The sequence below is a fragment of the Sminthopsis crassicaudata genome, chromosome 4, assembly GCF_048593235.1.
Source record: "Sminthopsis crassicaudata isolate SCR6 chromosome 4, ASM4859323v1, whole genome shotgun sequence".
Classification (NCBI taxonomy): Eukaryota; Metazoa; Chordata; class Mammalia; order Dasyuromorphia; family Dasyuridae; genus Sminthopsis; species Sminthopsis crassicaudata.
The window spans coordinates 16,251,726-16,259,643 of NC_133620.1; positions in this window are offsets into that span (position 1 = coordinate 16,251,726).

Below are 7,918 nucleotides of genomic sequence, written 5' to 3' on the forward strand. Positions count from 1 at the left end.
TAATACAACAAGACTTAAGATCCTTCGAGTTTATTAAGATTATTAGAAATATGGATTTTCAAATATTATTTATCTGTTCTTTTTCTGGATGCAGATGGTTTCTTTGTGTGCCCTTTAAAGTTAATTTGTTTTTATAGTAGTCAAAATAATTCATTTGCTCAAAGTCATTCTTTAAAAAAATGTATTGGAGACACCAAGAATCAGTCAAGCAAAACCAAAAAATGAAACAATGGGAAAAAAAGTCAAATACCTTCTTGGGAAAACAACAGACCTGGAAAAGAGATCTAGGAGAGACAATCTGATAATTATTGGACTCCCTGAAAAATATGATAAAAAGAGCCTGGACGCTGTATCCAGGAAATTATCAAAGAGAACTTCCTAGAAGTTATAGAAACAGAGGATAAAATAGACATTGAAAGAATTCATTGTTCACCTACTGAAAGGGACCCAAAATTAAAATTCTAAGAAATACAGTGGCTAATTCCAGAACTATCAAACCAAAGAAGAAATATTACAAACTGCCAGAAAAAAATCAATTCAAATATAGAGGAGACACAATAAGGATTACACAGGATCTAGCAGTGTCCACATTAAAGGATCAAAGGGCCTGGAATCTGATATTCCAAAAAGCTAAAGAACTTGGTATGCAGCTAAAAATAACTTACCCAGCCAAAATGAGCATTTTTTTCCAGGGAAGAAGATGGACATTCAATGAAATAAGTGAATTTCATTCTATTTCTGATGAAAAACATGGAACTAAACACAAAGTTTGATCTCCAAATATAGAACTCAAGAGGTTCCTAAAAAGGTAAAAAGAAATCTTGGGAACTACATTTCTGCTTATAAAGATATATAAAGAACAAAATACACATGCATAATTTGTTCTAGAAACTAGAAGAGGAAAGTAAATTGTACCAGAAAAAGGGTAAAGTGGGGGTATTACATCTCATGAAGAGGCAAAAGTAACCTATTATATCTGAGAGAAAGAATGGAGGGGATGAACATAGTGTGTATCATATTCTCGTCAGAATTGGCTTAAAGAGAAAAAATATTAGACATATTTGATTTATGGTGAAACTCCTTCCATTTCATTGAAAAGTAGGAGGGGAAAAGTGAAAAGGGAAGGTATAAGCTAAGTGGAAGGGGATACAGAAATTGTGAGGAAAGGGGTAAAATGGGGGGAGGAACTCTAAGATGGGGGGAGGATACTAAAAAGGAAGAGCTGTGAGAAGCAAGTGGTGCTCACAAGTTTAATATTGGGGAGGGAATTAAGGGGGAAGGAAAGGATAAAAGCATAAGCAGGGGTTAACAAGATGTCAAGTAATACAGAATTAGTCATTTAACAGAATTAGTCAATTATAAAAGTGAATGGGGTAAACTCCCCTATATAGAGGAAGCAGTTAGCAGATTGGATTAAAAGCCAGAATCCTACAATATGTTGTTTACAGAAAACATACCTGAAACAGGGTGATACATACAGAATAAATATTACAAGCTGCTAGAAAAAATCAATTCAAATATAGAGGAGACAGGATAAGCATTACCCAGGATCTAGCAGTGTCCACATTAAAGGATTGAAAGGTTGGAGCAGTATCTACTATGCTTCAGGTAAAGCCAGAAAAGCAGGGGTAGCTATCCTCATCTCAGATCAAGCAAAAGCAAAAATTTATCTAATTAAAAGAGATAAGGAAGGGCACTATATCTTGCTAAAGGGTAGCATAGATAATGAAGCAATATCGATATTAAACATATATGCACAAAGTCTAAATTCTTAAAAGAGAAATTAAGAGAGCAGCAAGAAGAAATAGACAGCAACACTATAATAGTGGGAGATCTCAACCTTGCATTCTCAGAATTAAATAAATCAAACCACAACATAAATAAGAAAGAAGTCAAAGAGGTAAATAGAATACTAGAAAAGTTAGATATGATAGATCTTTGGAGAAAACTAAATGGAGACAGAAAGGAGTATACTTTCTTCTCAGCAGTTCATGAAACCTATACAAAGATTGACTATGTATTAGGACATAAAAACCTCAAACTCAAATGCAGTAAGGCAAAAATAGTAGATGGATCCTTTTCAGACCATGATGCAATGAAAATTACATTCAATAAAAAGCCAGGGGGAAAATAGACCAAAAAATAATTGGAAACAAAATAATCTCATACTAAATAATGATTGGGTAAAACAGCAAATCATAGACATAATTAATAACTTCACCCTAGAACATGACAACAATGAGACATCATACCAAAATGTGTGGGATGCAACCAAAGTGGTAATAAGGGGAAATTTTATATCTCTAGAGGCCTACTTGCATAAAATAGAGAAAGAGAAGGTAAATGAATTGGGCTTGCAACGAAAAATCCTAGAAAAGGAACAAATTAAAAACTCCCAGACAAACACTAAACTTGAAATTCTAAAAATAAAAGGAGAGATTAAATTTGAAATTAAAAAAAAAACTATTGAATTAATTAATAAAATGAAGAGTTGGTTTTATTTTTTAAAAAAAATAGACAAACCCTTAGTAAATCTGATTTTAAAAAGGAAAGAGGAAAATCATATTGTTAGTCTTAAAAATGAAAGTGAGACTAGATGGATTTACATGTGAATTCTACCAAACCTTTAAAGAACAATTAACTCCAATACTATATAAACTATTGGGAAAAAATAGGGAATGAAGGATTCCTGCCAAATTCCTTTTATGATACAGACATGGTCAGATTTATAAAAATAAAGTCATAGATGGTGGGGAGAAGCCAGAAAGTGGCCTGAGCTGTCTCCAGTTTCCCTCAGCAACAACTTTAAATCAAGCCTCTAAGCAGATTCTTCAGTGATAGAATCCACAAAGTGACAGAATGAAACATTTTCCACCTTAAGTTAGGTTGTAAGGACTTCAGAACAGAACTTATTTGAGAAAAAGGGGAGCATAACCCAGAAAAAACAATGTCTGAGCAAAGCAGCAGGAGGGTGTTAGCCACAGCACAGACCACCAACTGAGTCTGTCTCAACAGGACAGTAGCACAGCACTCTGGTGGTGGAGTCTCCAGTCCTAGCCTAGGCCTAAAATTGACAACCCCGGAAAACAAAGAACAAGTAGTGTGTTTGGTTGAGCTACTTCACTGTAGTGAGCAAATGACCAAACACCTAAGGCCCCGGGGCAGTGTTCAAGTGATCCCCCACAAGAAGTCTAGGATAGTGATCCCTCCATGCCAGGAACACCAGCTGATCTGAGAAGATGAAAAATATGTAACAACAACAACAATAAGCAAGAAACAACAAAAATAATAATAACCTTGACAGCAGGAAGCTACTATGGGGACAGGGAAGGTCAAAGCACCAATTCAGAAAAGGACAAAATACCCTTATGAGTAACTTCAGAGGGGATATAAATTGGTCCCAAAGGAAAAAAAATGCTTCTTGGAAAAGCTCAAAAATGATTTTAAAATTCAAATAAAAAAGGAGAAGAAAAATCAGGGGGATGAGAGGTATAAAAAAGAGATTAAATACATTGGAAAGAAAGGACAAAAAATGAGAGATGAAAACAATTCCTTAAAAAAATAATAAAGCAAATGTAAAAATAAGTCACTGAAGAAAACAACTTCTTCAAAATTTAAAATGGAAAAAGGAAAAGATGGCACAAAATTTAACTGAAGAAAATCATACATTAAAAACTTAAACTAGGCAAATGGAAAATAATGACTCCATGAGATATTGAGAATAAACCAAACAAAAAAGAGATCTGAAAATGAAAACTCCAAGGAATATTTTAGCTTACTCTCAGAATTATCAGGTGAAGTAGAAATTGCAGTACTAGTCAAAAAGAAACAATTAAAAGAAAAAGGAATCATCCTATCCAGGATTTATTCTATTTTAAAGGATCAAAGGGCTTAGAATATACTGTTCTAGCACACAAAGAGATCATATATTACAACCAAGAATCAATTACCCAGAAAAACTGAGCATAAACTTCAGGAGGGATGGACATTCAATAAAAAAGGGACTTTCAATCATTTTTGTTGAAAAGAACAGAAACAAAGAGAACATTTGATATTCAAATCCAAGACTCAAGAGAGGCATAAAAAGATAAATAGGAAAGAAAATTGCATTATTTAAAGGTTAAACTCTTTGCATCTCTACTTGGGGAAATACTATTTATAACTCTTCAGAAGTATGTTTTATTAGGGAAGTTAGAAGAAATATACATAGACAGAGGGTGTGAGTATAAGTTGATTTGATGTGATGATATAAAAAAAGAAATTAAGGAGTGGAAAAGGAATGTATTGGGAGAAGCAGAAAGAGAAGCTAAAATAGGGGACGAGAAAGGAATGGGATGAGCATTGTTTGAAACTTACTGTATTTGGCTCAAAGAGGGAATAACATATATACTCAGGCATAGAAATGTATCTAACCTTATAGAAAAGGAGAGGAAAGTGGAATGAAAAGAAAGAAAGTGGATAGAAGGGAATAAAAAAATAGTGGGGAAAAGGGGAAAAAGAAAGAGGATTAATGATACAAGAGAGCTTAAAATTAGGGAATCTGTGGTCAGATGCAAAACACTGAAAAGTAGGGACATGATGAAATAGAGGAAAAAATACAAATGGGGGAGAAAATCAGATTAGGGATATACATAATAATAATAATTTTAATGGGAAGAGGATAAATTCTCCCATAAAATGGAAATTCTGCAACACATTGTTTATAAGCAACCCATATGAAACCCAGAGCTTCACAAAGAGTAAAGGTAAAAGCCTGGAGAAAAATATATATTTGTTTCAGGTGAAGCAATAAAAATCAGAGGTAACAATCCTAATCTCAGAAAAAGAAAAAGAAAAAGAAAAAAGTAGACCTCATTAAAAGAGTTTGGGAAGAAAACTACATCTTGCTAGTAGAAGATGTCACTGATAATGAAGTAATTTCAGTATTAAACATACATGCACCAACTGGTATAACATCCAAATTCTCAGATGAAAAGTTAAGTCAATTGCAAGAAGAAATAAAAAAATATATATTATAGTGGGAAACTCAACCTCCCTCTCTCAGAATTAGATAAATCAAAGCATAAAATGTACAAAAAATAACTAAAGCAGGAGAATAGAATTTTAGAAAAATTAGATACAACAGACTTCTGGAGAAAATTGTAAGAGGATAAAAAGAAATATAGCATTTCCTCATAAGTACATGGAATGTCCACAAAAACTGACCATGTATTAGGTCATAAAAACCTTTCAATAAAATGCACAAATAGGGAACTAGTCAATGCATCAATTTCACATCAAGATGCAATAAAAATTGCATGTATTAAAGAACCATGGAAAAATAGACTAAAAGCTAGTTGAAAATCAAACAATCTAATCCTAAAGAATGGGTCAAACAGTAACTCCTAGAAAGAAAATATAATTTCTTTAAAGAGAATGAAAATAATGAGATAATGTGCCAAAACTTATGCCAAAGCAGTTCTTAATGGAAATGATCTCTCAATTCCTATATGAATAAAATAGAAATAGGGAGATCATTGACTTGGGTAAGGTACGCAAAAAGCTAAAAAAAGAACAAGTTTTAAATCCCAATTAAATATAAATCTAGAAATTCTGAAAATCATAAGCAAGATTAATAAAATTAAAAATAAGAAAATTATGGAATGAATGACAAAAAGATGGGCATTCAATGAAACTGGGGGATTCCATATATTTCTGATGAAAAGACCAGAGCTAAACAAAATTTGACCTCCAAATATGGGACTCAAGAGAAGCATGAAAAGGTAAAAAGAACTTTTGAGAACTGTAATTCTTTTATGAGTATACATAGAGAGTGTATGGAGTGTACGTATAATTTGATTTTACTGTCATATAATAAAAAAGGAATTATACCAGAAAAAGGGGAAACTGGAGGCAAAACAAAAGAAACTACATCTCACAAAGAGGCAAAGGAAAATTATTACATTTGAGGGAAAGAAAGGAGGGGAAGAAAATTGTGTGAATATTATTCTCATCAGATTTGGCTCAAAATGAAAATGTTAGACATTTTTGGTTTACAGATAAACTTGTCTTACCTTATTGGAAACTGGAAGGGGAAAGGTGAAAAGGGAAGGAGTAGGCTAAATAGAAGGGAAAACAGAAATTGTAGGGAAGAGGTATAAGAAAGAGGAAGGGACTCTAAAAGGGGAGGGCTTCTAAAGGGGGAGGGCTGCTTGAGACAATTAGTGCTCATATGTTAAATACTGGGGAGGATGGAAAGCTGAAAAAAGAAGAGAAAAGAATAATCTAGGGATAATAAGATGGCAAGAAATATAGAATAACTAGGTTAATAATAGGGTGAACTTTCCCATAAAATAGAAACAGATAGCAGACAGGAATACAAGCCAGAATCCTACAATATGTATTTTACAAGAACCACATTTAAAGCGTAGTGATACATACAGAGTAAAAGTAAAAGGCTGGAGCAGAATCTATTATGCTTAAAGTGAAGTTAAAAAAACAAGATAGATAAACCTTTAGTAAATTTGATTTAAAAAAGGAAAGAGGAAAATCAAATTGTTAGTCTTAAGAATGAAAAGGGAGACCTTTCCACCAATGAAGAGTAAATTAGAGCAATAATTAGGAGTTACTTTGTCCAACTTTATGCCAATTAATTTGATAACCTAAGTTTAATGGAGGAATACCTACAAAAATATAGATTGCCCAGATTAATAGATAAAGTAAATTAAAGTAAATAGATGAAGTAAAGTAAAATAAAAAAGAAGTAGAACAAGTTATTAATCAACTCCCTAAGAAATAAATCCCCAGATGGATTTACATGTGAATTCAACCAAACATTTAAAGAACAATTAAATTCAATACTATATAAACTATTTGAAAAAATAGGGAATGAAGGATTCCTATCAAATTCCTTTTATGACACAGACATGATACTGATACTTTAACTAGATAGGATGAAAACAGAGAAAAATATTATAGACCAATCTCCCTAATGAATATTGATGCAAACATTTGAAATAAAATATTAGCAAAGAGATTACAGAAAATCATACCCAGAATAATACACTATGATTAAGTGGGATTTATACCAGGAATGCAGGGCTGGTTCAATATTAGGAAAACTATTACCATAATTGACTATATCAATAACCAAATTAACAAAAAGCATATGATCATCTCAATAGATGCAGAAAATGCATTTCATAAAATCTAATATCCAGTCCTATTAAAAACACTAGAGAGGATAGGAATAAATGGACTTTTACTTAAAATAGTTAGGAGCATCTATTTAAAACCATCAGCAAGCATCATATGTAATAAGGATAAATTGGAACCATTCACAATAAAATCAGGAGAAAACCAAGGTCACCCATTATCCCCATTACTATTCAATACTGTATTAGAAATGCTAATTTTACTGGGCTTATATCCCAAAGACATATTAAAGAAGGGAAATGTATGTGCAAAAATTTTTGTGGCAGCCCTTTTCATAGTGGCTGGAAACTGGAAACTGAGTGGATGCCCATCAATTGGAGAATGGCTGAGTAAATTGTGTTATATGAATGTTATATAATATTATTGTTCTGTAAGAAATGACCAGCAGAATAAATTCAGAGAGGCCTGGAGAGACTTATAGGAACTGATGCTGAGTGAAGTGAGCAGAACCAGGAGATCATTACACACTTCTACAACAGTGTTATATGAGGATCAGTTCTGATGGAAGTGGCTACCTTCAACAAAGAAAGGATCCAAATTAGTTCCAATTGATCTGTAATGAACAGAACCAGCTATACCCAGCAAAAAAAACACTGGGAAATGAGTGTGGACCATAACATAACATTTACATTCTTTCTGTTGTTTGCTTGAATTTTTGTTTTTCTTCCCAGGTTATTTTTACCTTCTTTCTAAATCCAATTTTTCTTGTGCAGCAAGACAACTG